The 17755-nt window shown below is 36.2% G+C and overlaps 1 protein-coding gene across 1 annotated transcript in view; it reads right to left on the reverse strand.

The window, feature by feature from the left end:
- ME1 (malic enzyme 1) overlaps positions 1-17755 on the reverse strand; it is a 289390-nt gene that overhangs the window by 270060 nt on the left and 1575 nt on the right. The window lies entirely within an intron of this gene.

Here is a 17755-nt window from a genome sequence, read left to right on the forward strand (position 1 = left end):
TTTTTTATTATATAATTCAGCGACAGCAATACATTATAGCAGAAAAAGATGGATCGAATAGTCAAAGAGTTCAAATCCCACCTTTGCTACTTTTGATTTGCATGATCTTGGACAAATCCCTTATCTTACCAGACTCTTAGTGTCCTTATCTTCAAAAAGGGGAAGACAGTGACTAGATTGTCCCTTCCAACTTTAAACTATATAATATATGCTTTATAAAGGGAACTTAATGTCTCTCAATCTCATTTTCCTCATCTGTAAAATGAGGATAACACCATCTCCCTCAAAGGGTTGTTATGAAGATGTAATGAGATGATGTATGTTAAGTGCTTTGCAAATCTTAAAGAACCATAAATGCTAGCAATTACAATGCAAAACTTAAAACAGAATAATTCTGAAAATTAACAATATAAATTCAAAAGAGAAAAATAAGAAAAGTAGTTTTGTGAAGGAAATATTGTGTAGTTATTGAAGTCTTTTAAAAAGGTGAATTGTTAGCCTCATTTCCTTTGGTTTTTGTTTTCATTTTAATAGTAATTACATGCAATGCAAAATCCAGAACTTGAAAAATTTGAAAATTCATGAAGGGAAAATGAAAAATTACACCAACTGTTGTCATATCTGGGTTCTGGCAGAAAGAAGCAAAGGTCTCTTACAACATAGGCCAAATTGATTTGAATTAAGTTTAAGTTCAATCAATAATTCAAAATTTCAGTACCCTAAGTACTGGGATGTCACTGTATAATTAGAATTTCATTGTAAACTAAGAATTTGTCAATCTGGTTGGAGGTAGGAAAACTTTCTTATATAAATAGACCAAAAACAATGATATACTGACTGAGGAAAAAGAAGATAAAATATAATAAAAGCTAAGATTTAAACATGATGCATGGCATAGTAGAAAGAGAGGGAGTTTGGAGTAAAGAAGACTTAGGTTGCAGGTGTTGCAAGTGACACAAACTCATTGTGTGAACTATTCAGCTATTCCATGCACCTCTGTGAAACTTTAAGTTACAAATGAGTTGCTGATCTGCATGAGAAGAGTTTCCAAATTCAGAAGTCTATGACTGGATGAAATAATAGATCTAAACCCCCTAAAAGATTTAAGTAGCTTTTTATTGCAACAGTTCATTTATTCTATTTTGTTGCTGTACAGGGATAGAGTTGGGAACTGAAAAAGTCAGAGAGAAAAAAGAAACAAAAAAAGAGTGGAAAATAGAAATAATGACAAAGCCTGAGAGACAAAGAAACATGTTATGTTATTTTTCAGGGATCTGTAATTTCTTTTTCTTCTTGTCTAGTGATATTCAGTAACTCAGAGAAGGTGCTATCACTGAACAAAGAATGAAAATGGCAATGTTTTAATTAAAAGAGTAGCAAGAAAACATTTGCTATGACATTCCACTAAACAATTATATAAAGGTCCAATCATAACCAATAAGTACCCAATAATGATAAATCACCACTGTATCATAAATAATATTTAGGAATTCTATTTTCATTGTTTGAACATCAATATATTTGGGCATTAAATACTTCTGAGGCATTTCAAGCTTGTGGCATATAAAGTGAGCTGGGGATTTATAAAAGAGAGATGTTCCCTTTTCGGAGCCATCCAAGGGTACCATGTCCTGGGATCAACTTCCCAGCTCCTTTGGTATGAGACTGTAATATTCCATCCATTCACATTTTTACAAATGCGGGAGGTGGGGATTATAATTGTACTTTACTTCAGCTACTAAAATGGACCTTACCTCTTGTTACAAATAACTCAGAGGCAGACAAAATGATCAGTCAGTATTGTTGAAAAAAAATTTTTTATCATGTCTAAAGACCTCTTAAAATCAATTTGAGGTATTCAGCTCATTAAATTTTCCAATTCTCCAAAGGTTGTTATACAATTGTAGCCAGTTTTCATGAAGTCCATCCATACTCTGTGAAAATTTACAAAGCCAAAATAAAAGAAGAAGCTGTTTTTATATGGGCTCATTGAATAATATTTGTTCAGTATAGTTATAGGGGAAAGGTAACAGAATCAGTAATTAAAACATAGTAGGTGATTCAGCATAAGAGAATAGTATTGAATACATTAATACATGAATTTAAAACCAAATTAAATCTTAAACAAAACAATCAGCAAAATATAATAAGATACTGAGCCTTTCATAAAAAAAAACAAAAACCTTAAAATTTTACCTCTTCTTCTATCCGTTCAGATTCCTTCTATCAATACTGTGGTATTTCCCATAGCGAGGGAGAACATGGGTTTTAGGAGTCTCAAACTGGACAGGCCCAAATGGCAAAGGGTTGTTGTAGGGAGAGGAATTTCTCCCCTGAATCTCAGGCAAGATAAGTAAAAGGATCAGTGTACTCATGAATGGTAGAAACTGTTTGAAATAGGCAAGGTACTGCTCTTTAATAGAGTACACCATGCATATAATCAACTTCCTATTTGGAAAAGTAAAAACCTCTCTCCATCCCCCCTGAGGTAAAATACTAGTTTCCTGAGAGGGAGTTAGGAGGATAATCTTTGCCTATGGAAAAAGACACTGGGTTCTTTTTTCCATCTGCCCTGAGGAGTGGCTCCAAGGACTCCTAACTTCTCAGAGGCAGCAATTAGCAGCCCAGCAGGATCAGTCTGGGGCCAGGGGTCCAGGGAGCAGGAGCAGGAAGATGAGCAACCAGGATCAAGAAGGTCAGGAGTGGATGGATAACCCAGGAGGCTAGATCGCCAGCAGTAGTGGGAGCAGGAACAAGAGAAACAGGCTGCTGGGATGTCATAGCCAGAGTGAGCAAAATCAGGAGCAGTAATAGGAGAGGGGCTGGAGATCATCAGGAGGATTGCCAGAGGCAGCAGCAAGGAACTGAGGAACATGGGCTCAAGCAGAGTACAAGAGTCCTCAAACTGAAAATGGCCAGGCCCTTGGGGAGGGTGACTGAGCAAAAAAGGAAAAAACAAAACATACAAACTGGCAGGAGCAGAGCAACAGCTCAGGTTTGGAGTCCTCTCAGAGTTCGTGGGGAAGGGGGGGGCACAAAGCCTTGGCAGGAGAAAATGGCTTAAAAATTTATCTTATCTTAAAAAAAAATTTGAGAGTTTTTCTCATCCCTTCTGGTTGCCAACTGTAAAATTTCAAATCTCAATAATAAAAATTATTTGTTAAGGGATTTATTATTTAATTATTAGAAGTAAAGGAATAAAGAGGATACAAAATAAAAACCACGTGCCCATGGCTGTTTAGCCATTTCAAAATCCCTACACTTAGCTTACCACCACCACCATGTTCACTGCATCATACCAAAAAGAGGGAGAGTCTCAATGCCCACTGACTTTATCCTCTGTCTACAGGAAGTCCGTAATGACAGGAAGTCAGTGGGCTCTCAGAAATGTAGTTCTTTTTTAGGGTAACAGATTTTCAATTATACAGGCATATGGCCATAACAATTCATTTATGACTGCTGTGCTTGAAGGTTAGATGATGACATACCAAAGGTAAAAATGGACTTTCATTCTGCATAGTCAGACCTAATTTAGGGGGATGGAAGGCTCATGTCCAAGAAATGACTACAACATTCTCTAGAATTAGACACATGAATAGCAGACAATATGGTAGTTACTTGAGGCACGTGTGAAATTCAGCCATTGATCACAATGGATATAGAATATATATGCAAATTTCAACACAATGGTTAAGCTATATATAGCTTATTAGAGCTTTGGAGTCATTTCTAAAGGTCATTTGACATGTATCAGTTATGTCTGTCCAGTAAGCTTGTATTGGATATCTGTAACACTTAGAAAATATGAACATTTGCTTGCAGCAAGTAAACTATATTCCCCAGAAACACAAACTTCTTTTTAAAACCTATTAAAAAAAACTGAAAAGAAATAAAAGAGTTGGCATACATAAATTTATTATTTCAAGCCTCATCTACTTTTTATTAGAGTTAATCTTAATTCTATATGAGCCAGGACCTACTTGTACAAAAATATTTTTAGCAGTTCTTTTTGCAGTGGCAAAGAATTTGAAACTGAGGGCCTATCTATATATATCACTTGGGGAATAGCTAAATAAGTTGTGGTATATGGTTGTAATGGAATACTATTGTGCCAAAAGAAATAACAAACAATATGACTTCATAAAAATCTGAAAAAACTTCTAAGAACTGATGCAAAGTGAAGTAAGCAGACCAATTGAACATTGTATATAGTAACAGAAATATTGTTCCATGATCAACTGTACAGGACTAAACTCTTATCAGAAATATAAGTTTCCAAGATAACCACAAGACACTCATGATGAAAAATATTACCATGGCCAAAGAAGGAACTGTTGGAGTCTGACTGTAGATCAAAGCATGCCATTTCCTTCATGAATTTTTTACTGTATGTGCGAGATGTATATTCTTTCACAGCAAGAGGTAAATGGAAATATGTATTGCATGACAGAACTGGTATAACCTATATCAGACTTTTTATTGCCTGGGGGATGAGGGAGCAAAGGGAAAGAGGGAAAGAGTCTATAATGCCAAACATCAGATAATAACAATTGTCAAAAATTGTTTCTATAGGTAATTGAAAAAAAAATTTTAAGTTAAAAAAAAATCTTTATGACCCTCAGCATGCCATTGTTTAAATCCATGGCTTTGACAAAATACCTCTGCCATCAACAGTGATATCCCAAATGAGGATCTCAACTATTCAGTTTCATGTGTTTAATAAATAAAATAAAGTTTATTAAGAGAACAAGATCATAAGCCCACTTCAAAAAAATTTTGAAAAATCATAATTAACAAAAACTAAGACCATTCTGAGATTTCCCAAATTTGACTCAATTCACTTCTAAGGGACCTAAAAAGTCACTCTTTTGAAACCTCAATATTTTTTATTAAGATTCCATTTAGAAAACAAAAGTACAATCAACCTATACATTTTCCATCAAGACTTTCACCTAACTTTCTAGATAACCAGAAATTTGAGAGTCTCTAGATATACCCTTGCAATGAGTCTAACTCTACATTGCCTAAAATGAAGTACTCAGAAAGAGTAGTATCAGATATAGCCCCACCAGAGCAGAGGACAACAAACTCCCTTCATTCTGGACACTAAATTCCTATTTTGATATGATCTAAAATCATATTAGTTTTTTTGACTGGCTTATCACACAATGACTCATACTGAGCTTGATGTCCACTAAATATTCTAAATCCTTTCCTTTTTCTCCAAATATATGATTTCCCCATATTTTACGTATAGTTTAATTTCTTCTTCACATACAGGACTTTATATATATATTCCTATTAAGTTTATTTTGACCACTTTAGGCCACTATTCCAGTCTTTCAAGATCAGTCTTAACTTTGTCATTCAACATACTAAGTACTGCTCCAAAAGTCATGACATCTTCAAGTTTTATATGCATGCTTTATCTAAGTGATAAAAATGCTAGAGACAACAGAATTTAAAACAACTCTAATGTGTCTTTAAAAGATTAAATAAGGTAAATTAGTATTTTGTTTGTGGTCCAACTCTGTGATAGGGTAGAGAGCTCCTGGTCTGGAAGCTACCCCCACTAATGAAGAATAGAAACTATTTTACAACTCACAGGCTTAAAGAGTTTCCTGTGACCCTGACCCTGAGGAATCATGTGATTGCCCTGGGTTACACTGCTGGCTCTGTCAGAGAAATTACTTGAACCCTGATATTACTAATTGTAAAGCCAGCCATCTACTTACTATGTTGTGCTATTTCTCAAACAAAATAAATAAATACCAAATCAAAGTTAAAAAAACAACAAACAAACAAAAACCAGAGCCAAAAAATCTTTTAAAACAGGTTTGCCTCTAAAAGCGCAGATACAAATTAGGTAAACATAAAATAGTATACCTGTCAGATCTGGGGGAAAGGAAGGAATTTAAGGCCAAGCAAGAGATAGAGAATATTGCAAAATGTAAAATGAATGACTTTGATTATATAAAATTAAAAAGTTGTTGTACAAATGAAACCAACACAACCAAAATTAGAAAGTAAGCAACAAACTGGGAGAATTTTTTAATAACAAAACTCTGACAAAGGTTTAATTTCCTAAATATATAAGGAACCAAGTCAAATTTACAAAGAATCAAGCTATTCCCCAATTAACAAATGGTCAAGGGACACGAATAGGCAGTTTTCAGACAACAAAATCAAAACTATCAATACATACATGAAAAAGTGTTATAAATCCCTCCTGATTAGAGAAATGAAAAATAAAACAACTCTGAGGCACCACCTTACACCTAGCAGGCTGGTCAGGCAGCAAATGTTGGAGGGGATTTGGCAAAATTGGGACTCTAATGCATTACTGGTGGAGTTGTGAAGTAGTCCAAATATTATGGAAAGCAATTTGGAACTATGCCTAAAGGGCTTTAAAAGAATGCCTGCCCTTTGATACAGCCATACAACTGTTAAGTTTGTACCCCAAAGAGGAAAAAGACTTGTACAAAAATATTTATAGCTGAGCTCTTTGTGGTGGCAAAAAATTAGAAATGAGGAAGTGTCCATTGATTGGGGAATGGCTGAACAAATTGTGGTATCTGATGGAACGCTATTGTGCTGAAAGGAATAATGAACTGGAGGAATTCCATGTGACCTGGAATGACCTCCAGGAATTGATGTAGAGTGAAAAGAGCAGAACCAGGAGAACATTATACAAAGAGACAAAGTGTGGCACAATCGAACGTAATGGACTTTTCTACTAACAGGAATGCAATGACCCAGGACAATCCAGAGGAACTTATGAGAAAGAATGCTATCAACATCCAGAAAAAGAACTGTGGAAGTAGAAACACAGAAGAAAAAAATATGATCAATCATTTAGTTTGATAGAGATGTGATTAGGGTTTTTTTTTCCATTTGAATAAGTTTATTTAGTCAATTTAGAATATTATTCCTTGCTTACAATAATCACATTATTTCCCTCCCTCCCCTCCACCCACTCTTCTCACAGCTAATGTGCAATTTCATTGGGTATTACTTGTGTCCTTGATCAGAACCTACTTCCATGTTGTTGTTTAAACTAGGATATTCATTTAGAGTCTACATCCCTAAGCATATCTCTTCGACCCATGTATTCAAGCAGTTGTTTTTCTTTGGTATTTTTACTCCCACAGTGTTTCCTCTGGATGTGGATAGTGGTTTTTCTCGTAGGTTCCTCCGAGTTGTTCAGGGTCATTGCATTGCCACTAATGGAGAAGTCCATTACCTTCGCTTGTACCACAGTATATCAGTCTCTGTGTACAATGTTCTCCTGGTTCTGCTCCTCTCACTCTGCATCACTTCCTAGAGGTTGTTCCAGTCTCCATGGAATTCCTCCACTTTATTGTTCCTTTAAGCACAATAGTATTCCATCACCAACATATACCACAATTTGTTCAGCCATTCCCCAATTGAAGGGCATCCCCTCATTTTCCGATTTTTTGTCCCCACAAAGAGCACAGCTATGAATATTTTTGTATATGTTTTTTTTCCTCATTATCTCTTTGGGGTACAAACCCAGCAGTGCTATGGCTGGATCAAAGGACAGACAATGATTAGGGTTTTGATGTTAAAGGATCACTCTACTGAAAATATAAATAACATGTTAATAGGTTTTGAAAAATGATACATGTATAACCCAGTGGAATTGCTTGTCAGATTTGAGAGCAAGGAGTTAAGAGCAGGGGGTGAGGGTGGGGGGATCATGAATCATGTAACCATGTAAAAGTATTCTAAATTTTAAAAAAAATTTAAAGCACAAAGACTTTTACACTTTAAGTTTTGGCATGTATGCCAGATAGCTTCATTTACCAGGTGACCTACTAACACCTAACTCTAAAACACAACTTGTTTTCCTCTCTTGCGTCTGGCAAAATTCAATTTTTTTTTCTTGTACTAATCTTTTTCTATCAAATAGGTTACCTTCTTCTATTCCCTGACCATGCAACTTCTCCTTCTACCTGACAGGTCTTGATTTTTGCCTGATCCCTTCTCTAGGATTTGCCGAAGAACTACCAGCAGGAAGTTTCAGTTCCTGAAATGATTGCTATCTCTTTGTGATCTCAGAAATGGGAAAACTCATCAAGTCTGACTAAGCAGGATCACCATCTCTTATAAAACCCCTAAATGGCTCCGATAGAGGATGTCTGAGCCAAGCTAACTATGGTGAAAACCCTTATGAACTTCTCTTACTAGGACCAAAAGATTATCAGCTCCCTAGAAACATATCTACTTGTGTTCCTTCTCTGTCCCTGCCCTGGTCCCATTTTTGAGATTCAAACCAAGTTTCAGGATGACAGGGTCAGAGGGCTGCTCTGGTCAAGAGGTAACATTGTAAGGACTGTTGAGCTTTTTCCTAAATAGGGTCAGTGGGCTGCCCTAGCACCCTCCCCTTGAAGCCCCTGTCTCCAATTAGATTGTATGGCCATCCTTTAGGAGCCCTGCCTGAAATATACCAAATAAAAGGCTTCACAATTGCTTTCAGCTCTGGCTATCTCATTTAAATCACCTGCAAAACCTCTTTTAGCTCCAGCAACAGACTTTGATATTGTCCTAATTTCTCAATGTATGTTGAATCATCCAGACTCAGAAACTCAAGAGTCCTCCTTGACTCCTCCCTCAGCCTCATGCCTCATACCTCACCTCATCCAGCCAGCTGCCAGGTTCTCTCACTCAGATTCAGGCACTATTTGTATTGCCAGCTGCCATCACTCCAGTTTAGGTTCTCATTACCTCTCACCTGGAGTATCAGAACAGTATTATAATAGTCTAATTCTAGGTTCTCTCCCATTGCTGCCAAAGTAATCTTCCTAAAATACAAGTCTATTCTTGTCCTTCCCTTACTTAAGAAACTTTTAGCATGCTCCTCTGCTCCCAACACAGGCCACAGGGGAGGGGAGGGTATATGCTAAAAACACTCCTGGGCAAAGTCAAGGACTATCCCAATACAGAAGGGGTGTGTAAACCAGTTCTTTAAAAAGCACAGAGGAATTCTAACTATCAATAAGTCCAAAGCTGGGGTGGAGTAGCGGAGCCAACCAAGGCAAGGTCTGTGGCTTGGCAGAGGAGTGGCATCTAGCAAACCCATGGACTCTCTCCTTAGTGAAGGGGGCTTACTCTGTGTGACTGATAGAAGAGAAGTGCTAGAGAGAAAGATCAACCATTGGCTGGGGCTATATGCATGAAATATGTATAGAAATGGGGAGAATGAACAATCTTGCTGTAAAGAAGAGAAGTGAAGGAAAAGTCAAAGCCTACGAAAGATGAGATGCAGGGCACTCAAAATGTCAAGCAAAAAAAAAAGTACCTCAAGCTATGGAAAGAATACTTTCAAAGTGCAGGATTTCCTTGTAATAGAAATAGAAAACCCAGAATCAAAGTGCCTAGAGAACTGGTCATCGATTTGCCATGAACAGAAAACAGAAGTTGGGCCTTAAGCACTAACTATCCATTTCCTGAAAGATTACACAGTTGTTCAGGGAAGACCCAGTCAAAATTCTCAGCTCCCTAGGAAACTACAGTTATCCCTTCCACATCATGAATGTCAGGGGCATGGTGACCCTAGGATCTGGAAAATCTGCTTAAAATGTTTGGCCTTCTCTTTGTACCAGAGAAGACATCTAAATTCTTTCTTTTTCTTTTATGGGATATTTACAGTATCTTATTGTAAATTTTGGGTTATATATATGCATTTTTGAGTTCCTAAACTTTTTCTGTCATCTGCTGGCTTTTGAGTGTCAAGTGGCTTCCCCAAACTCTCCAAATTCCCACTTTTTTTCTTATGCCAACCCATGATCTATCAAAACTGCAATGAGGAAAGAGATTACAATGGTAGAAGGAGAAGAATATTGGATGTGGAATCAGAGGATTAGATCTGAATCTTGGCTTAAATATTTATTTTATCTGTCACCTTGGGCAAATTATTTAACCTTTCTGAATCTCACTGTCTTTACCCATAAAAAAGGGGGAGTTGAATTAGATGATTTACAAGCTTCTTTTCCAGGGAGCCAAATCTCTCATCTTCCAGGATAAGTATTTGTAATGGGATTCAGCCTGTTCCCAACAAGGGCACCTCTCCACATATTTTGGGGTAATCTTCAACTTCATTTCTTTCTGAAGGAAGTTCTATAGATAGTAAGGTCCTTCAAATGTGCTTCTTTGTAAATAACATTGTAATGGTTGCATCAAGAGCCAGAATATTGAAGAGCCTCCTAAATAACATCCATAACCACTCAAAAAGCATTGGTCTTGCTATGCAGACATGAAAAACCAAATGGTTGAAGAATGTCTATCATACAGGCTATGAAAGCCATTTGGATGGAAAAACCTTGGAGCTCATCCATCAGTATAGACAATCTTGGACTAAAAGCAAATGTGCAATGAATTGGGACAGAATTAAAAATATTACAGCAGGCTAGACTGAGAATTGAAAAGTTCTTTAAGTCTCCAAGATTTCCCTTAATTCAAAGGCCTATGTTATTTTTTTATTATTACTATTAGTCTTCTGGTGATGTTTTGTGGCTGCTATACAAGGAACATGCAATATAAAGCTTTAGAGATTAAAAGAAGTCATGTGGATACAGTAGATAGCTACAAAAATGTTATTTTTGAATTATAAGATTTCATATTCTTAACATTAACCTAAGTAAAAATAGACAGAACAATTGTTAAGTACTCAATATATATGTTCCCTCTTTTTTTTTTTTAACCCTTACCTTCCGTCTTGGAGTCAATACTGGGTATTGGCTCCAAGGCAGAAGAGTGGTAAGGGCTAGGCAATGGGGGGTCAAGTAACTTGCCCAGCGTCACACAGCTGGGAAGTGTCTGAGGCCAGATTTGAACCTAGGACCTCCCATCTCTAGGTCTGACTCTCAATCCACTGAGCTACCCAGCTGCCCCCTTTTCCCTCTCTTTTGATAATACAAATAAGTAAGACAGTCCCTGCCCTAAAATCTAATGGAAGAAGACAATACACAAAGGTAGATTAGGAGAGGGATATGGCCTGCTCCAAGAAGTAGCATGAAAGATTGGGCTTTATTTAGCAAGATAAGGCAAAAACTGGTCCATATGAGTAATACAGATACAAACTGAAGGAAGAATCTATAAAGGACTATGGAGAAGATTTGATTGGGATTCACTACATAGACAAAATGTGAACACTTTGAGGGTGGGTACTATTTCATTCTTGTCTCTGTATTCCCAGTACCTAACATAGAATTTAAAAACATGGCAAGCAACTAATAATCTTTGTTGACTGATTACCAAAAGGTATGTTTATCTTTAGAGCACTAGAAATTATATAACTTTTAGTTAGGAATGAGATATACCTTAAATTTTTAAAGGTAATTAAGATTTTTTAGGTAATTAATTTTAAGGTAATTAAGATTACCTTAAATATTTTTCACATTTGCAAAAGTAATGAAAACTAATAAGAAAATAAGAAACCTGAAACAACTTTAAAATGTGCATCAATTTTATAAATTGAACATTTATGTATGACTATGTTTAAGGCACTGTGCTTTATACACTTTAATGCAAGTCATTAGCATTTATAGTTGTAGTCTTTTATGAAGAATTTGCTAATTAAAGATATGAGCTTAAGAGAATAAAGCCTGAAACATAAGTTATCTAGGTCAGAGATAACCTAGAAAACAGTAAGCCAGGAGAAACCTAAAAGGATAATAAATAGTAAATTAGATAAGAATGTGTAACATAAGGACACTTCTGTTTTGGTCTCCTTACAAAGAGTTCTCAGATTCTCAGAAGAGAGATATGATGGTTCTCATAATTCTGTGATGGAGTAATACCTTAAGTGCACACATTTTTAGAAACCAACAAACAATAAGAACAAAATATATTGGAAGCAAATTACAAGAACAAGGGTTTTCTCCCTGTAGGTAAAACTTCCTTTGCAGATAATGAGTTATAGAATACATACTGGTGTCTCCAATCTATAAAGGTTAAGCAACTTGCCCAAAATTTCTCCCCAAAAATATGAATTTCATGGTGCTATCAGTCAAAATAAAACCCCAATTTTCTTTATTGTACTTTGGATTATGCTACTGACTCAGCTGAGTTTTATACTTTTATGGTAGATTTTTTCCCAAAAAAGTAAGGAACTAAGTACCTTAGAATAAAGCAAGGATTACTAAGGTTGAATTATTATTCTATTACCACTAAAACAATGCTGGGACATAGAAAAAGAATTCTTAAAATAAGCACAATTAACACAGTCAACAAAGATCTATTGAATTCCTGGTATGGGCAAGACTTCCTGCAAGTTGCTGTATTTCTTAACCTTGAGAAATATATACCTTAAAGAAACACTAAAAAGGTGCATTAACATATGCTTTCTGCTGCACTCTAAGGACCACTGGGCCTTTTCATCTGCTCTGAAGCTTATTTTCCTATATATTTCCTATATATATGCTATCTCATTTTTATCAGAATATGAGTCCTTAGAGCAGCCCTCTTTTTTTCTCTGTTCTCAGGGCTTAGCCCTATGCTTGACCCATAGTAAGAGCTCAATAAATGCTTTTTGATGCCTTTATTCAGTTTAGCATTCTGTGATTCTTTAGCAAATTCTGATTCTTTAGCCTAGCTTTCAGAGATTCTTTTCTGTTGGCCTCTCAAACCCTACCCAATGCAACAAAGATGTTCTACATATGGAAGGCATTGTATTGTGTCAGTGATAACAGAGACAATGAAAATAGTAAGGAAGTTACATCCTTCTGGGAGAGGTGAGAATACCAAGTGTACAAATAAGCACAGTACAGAGTAAATTGGGAAAGGAAAGCCCCAACAATTGGTCGTATCAGGCAGGTGTCACTTAAGTTCATCCTTAATGAAAACAAGGTTTCTGAGAAGTGACAATGACCTTTCTTCAGTCTTATCTCTTGATGCATTTAGTCAGTCCCTCCAAGCTGGGAATTAAGTAAATTCACCGAACACTATATAAGTTATTCAATTTTTCCTCTTCTTCCTCTCTTTCTTAATCCTCCATCTCTTTCTTCCCCATTCTTTCCTTCTCAATTAAAATGCTAATACTAAGTTTAATACTTTGGAAATTCTTTCCTAGATAAATCTAAGCTATTCATTTACTTTTCAGTATTTATACATTCAATTTGTGTCAGAGATTCATGTATTGAGCAGATTATGTAGTGTTATTTCTATTGATAAAAAACCATTACCATTTTTTCACAATAAACCATTTGACAATGCCAAGAACATTCTTTTTTGAGTGTTCAACAATTCTGGCTGCTGAAGAAGTGGGGGCTACAGCACCTACAAAGGCAGTGACCTTGGCTGGAGGCTACAAAGGAAGCAGAGACAAGACAGGAAGCAAGGACAGTGGCCTAGGGTAGGCAGCGAGTAAAACTATTCCTGGAGATCTTGGGCACAGGATCCCAAGTGCTATCAAGCACCGATGGTGGCAGCAGTATGACTGACTTGTGTGACAGAGGCTGGCACATAAAAAAAGTGCCAGGCTGAGGAGTATGTGGAACTGATCTTGTTGGGGGTTGGGGAGGTAGGAGATTGGAATCATGAGGAGAGTAGAAGATTCTGGCTGGAGGAGTTGGTCTCTCAGTCTAGAGAAGCCAAAAAGAGAAGGTTGAATAAGACATTCTCCTGAGGGTTACCCACTTTTTCCTGCTTGTGACTGGAAATCCTTCCTCCCAACATTTCCCAATTGGAAAAGACTATTGAAGAGAAACCTAAGAAAAAAGACATGTTGGATCTCTGTCAGACTTTACTTCAGCTCCTGTTGCCCTGGGTCTGAACTGTGGCCAAGGAGCCACACCCAGGGTCAGCTAACCTGACTTTCTCTGAGGGGGCTCAGGCTGCCAAAGCCTGAGTTCCCCCCAAACTCGAGGAGGGAGGGAAAAGGGTTTCAGATAGAGGCAGGGACCCCCTTTTCCCTACTATCCTCTCCCATTCTTTTCCCTGCCAGTTATTCCTTTGTATTATCCCAAGTGAGTTAAGTTGACATTAAAATAGTTATCTTTTCTCCAAGCTGTGAATCAAGTATGAGTGAACAGATCAGATTCTGATTGAAAAGCACAAAAGCTAAAAAAATTATTTTAAATGACTAAGAAGAATGAAAAAACAGTGAAGCAAAGTCCTCATATTCAACCTAAATTAATTGCGAAGATGATGAATCACAGAGTAATATTATCAGTACTTTAATAAACTTTGAGAGGCACTATGGGAAGGTATAGAATATAAACATGGAAAACATTATTCTTATCCCCAAGGCAATTATAATTTAGCTGGAAGAGCAAAAAAAGAACACAAATGAACTTCAATAAATATTAAAATATGAGTGCATAAGAAAGGAGTCAAAAATGTGCTATGAAAATCTGAGGAAGAGATTACTTCTGCCTCAGAAGTAGATTCATGAAGCAAGTGATATCTTTTAAAAATATGTTAAGGGTGGGTACTTTCTTGGAATAGAGAATAGCAATAGAAAAGGCACAGAATACAGAGACTTTTAAGAAATTTGAATAGCCCAGGGTGCCTAAACTGTAGAGTACAAGAAGAGGAACAGTGTGGGATAAAGCTGTAACAGTAGATTGGTGAGATGATACAGGATCTGGAATAAGAAGTACATTAACATCAGACATCTGAATTATAGAGTTAAATACTTAGAACCACATATTAGTAAGATTCCCCAAGAAGTGGAATGTTCTTTGTAATAAAGTAGGTAAATACACTGTTGGTAGGAAGACCGACTTTTGGCAGTAATTATGCCCTAAGTAGAATGATAGGAAGAGTGAATAGAAAGAATGGGATGGATATGAGAAATATCTCAGGTACAGAATCAGCAGTCAACTGGATGGTTGTACAAGGTTGATGGCTAATACTAGGGGCACCATTTTCATAAAGAAGGAAGAAGAGAGAAGGAAGGTTTGTGAGGAAAGGTGGTTAGTTAGAAAAGGTATAATCTTCACTATTTGAACATAAACTGGAAGTTGTTCCCGTCCCCAAATGAATTGTACAATACAATCCTTGTCTAAAAAGGCAGTTATGTTACCCTTACAAAAAAGGTCTTGGTAATTGGGAAAATGTGGGTGCCTTCAACAGTAATAGGGAAGTTAGAAAGAGTTGAAAGATAATGGGCTTAATTATTGATATGTAGAGTTCAAGAGTTTTAGTCTGTGGGACACCTAATTCAAACTGTCTAATAGGCAGTTAGAGATATAAGACTAGAAGTTAGCAGAGGCTATGGCTGGATAAGTAGATTTGAGAATGATTGCATGTAGTAACTGAATCCAAGGGAGCTGATGAAACTATCAAACAAAATGGATACAAAGAGAGAAAGGAAGAAAATCTAACAGAAAGCTTTGGGGGGCACTCACAATGAGAGTGACCTGAATAAAAATCCAGCAAAGACAACTGAGGAAGAGTGGTCAGAAAGGTAGAGAGAAAACCAGGACAGAATAGTGTCATGAAAACTTGGAGAAAGAGTTTATGTTGAACCAGCAAAGAAAGAACAAGAAAGGAAGCAGCTACCAGGTAGGAGAAAAGAAATAGCAGCATCATAAAAACCCTGAGAATATCTAGGGGGAGAGGGTGATCAACAGTGTTGAAAATATAAGCATGTTGAGATAGGCAAAGACTGAGAAAAGGACATCAGATTAGTCAAGTAAGAGATTACCAGGAACTTTGTAGAGAGAGCACTTTCAATTGAACAATGAAGTTCTCAAAGTTTACAAAGGGCTGAGATATGAAAGAGCAGGAAAAAGAGATAACATGTATTATCTGCTTTTTTCTAGTCTCTGCTCTCAAGGAAGTTACTATTGATTGGAGTTAATAATAATGAAAATAATAGCTAATACCTATACAGTGCTTTAAGGTGTGCAAAACACTCTACATCTATTATCTGAAATACAGTAGAGGGTAGAACATGATGGGTATCATAAGAAATGAAACACATAATATACAAAAAATTATAATTAGCATATACTAAATGATAAGGAACAAACTAAAAAAAGATATGACAATCATTTACTTCCCCTTTAAAAATCTAGATATATTGATAAGAGCTCTCATTAGTTTATTAGCTTATTCTCCTTAAATTATATTACTCCTTATGGGCAGGTGAGAATTACAAAGATTTTAAAGCCAGAAATTCTTCATATTAAGGTACTAAGAGTTCACTCAAGGGCAGCTAGGTGGGGCAGTGTATAGCGTACTGGGTTTCAAATCCAGACTCACTTCCTGGCTGTATGACCCAGGACAAGTCACTTGACCCTGTTTGCCTCAGTTTCTTTATCTATAAAATGAGATGGAGACAGAAATGGCAAAACAATCCTGTATCTTCTTCAAGAAAATCCCAAATGAAAGTCAAGAAGAGTCAGTCATGACTGAAAAACAACAATATTCATATTTGCTCACAGATTGCTTATTCAACTCTTTTACTTTAACAGGCTTCCTGCTTCTTTATTTGAGGAAATTCAAACAGGTTATACCACATATGATTCTTTTCTAGTGATAAACCCTTAATTTGGTTCAGGATGGTATTAACACACAAAAAAGCAACAATTGCTTTGAGAGCTTATATAAAATTATATATTGGTGCTTCTGAAAATCAAGTTCAACCTGTAGAATAGTAGCAAATAAAAAGCAACTGATAAAAACTAACAATAAAAGTCATTTTAAAGATAAAAGAAAAATAGAATAATGTACACACTTATAAACAGCAATGTTATACCCCAAACAGGCAATTCTAAAAATACAACACAATTTCTGTGCTTACAATTGTTGTTTTTTTTTTAAATAGTATGAGCAAACAAATTTGAAATATCACAAATCTTCAAACTAGGGTATTTTAGAATCATTAATTATGATCATAACAAGAAAGGCTCTAGTAATCTAGAGAATTATCCCGGGCATGAATTGTTTTAGTCTTAAGATCTCATTAAAACCATTGGGAGTCAGGAATTCATGAAGGTATATATAGGGGTTGTGATGTGCATTCAGTGATAAGACATAGTGGCAGAATAATACTTAGTGTAACTAACACTTAGTAGTCAACAACTTGGCCAGAATAATTCAAATTATAAATTGAAAACTTCTTTTCATTTGGGAAACTTCCTAATAGATACATTTAGGTCCTAGGAGAATGATTAATTCAGTTAAAAAAACTACCAAAGTCTCAGAAAGATTCCTCAGACTAGAGCACATACAATAAATACTCCATCAACAAATAAGAAAAGAGGCCTAGTAATATTTTCACCTTAAGTAATGCCAGATTCAACACAGAAAAAGTAATTAAGATACTGAGTTCTTTCTGCCTGACAAATTCCTAGATTATCTCAGTGTTAGCCCAGAAAGCTTAATTTCTAGATTACAACTATAAATACCCAGTAAGCATTTATTTTTGCATTTCTGGGATCTATTTGCCCATTGCTCTCCCTCCAATCTCCAGTTAACTGCCATGTCTTATTACATTTCACATCAATTCAGCCTAAATGAACATAATGTGCTCCCTAAAACTAGCAATCTGCATTCCCCTGAATGTGAATTCTCCTTGCATTCAAGTATGCATGTGCTCTCACAAAGATCTAAATGGATGACAGAGTCAGAGTCAAACTAAAACTGAGATTACGCATGGGATTGAACCTCCTTCACAATGAACATATATGGAGCCAGGGAAAATGAACATGCAATTGGACCTGTGATTATGTAAACATCTGGCTGAGTTTGGGCACAACAGTGAACAAATGAAGGAGCCTGT

Source organism: Monodelphis domestica, chromosome 2, assembly GCF_027887165.1.
Source record: "Monodelphis domestica isolate mMonDom1 chromosome 2, mMonDom1.pri, whole genome shotgun sequence".
In the NCBI taxonomy this organism is placed as follows: Eukaryota; Metazoa; Chordata; class Mammalia; order Didelphimorphia; family Didelphidae; genus Monodelphis; species Monodelphis domestica.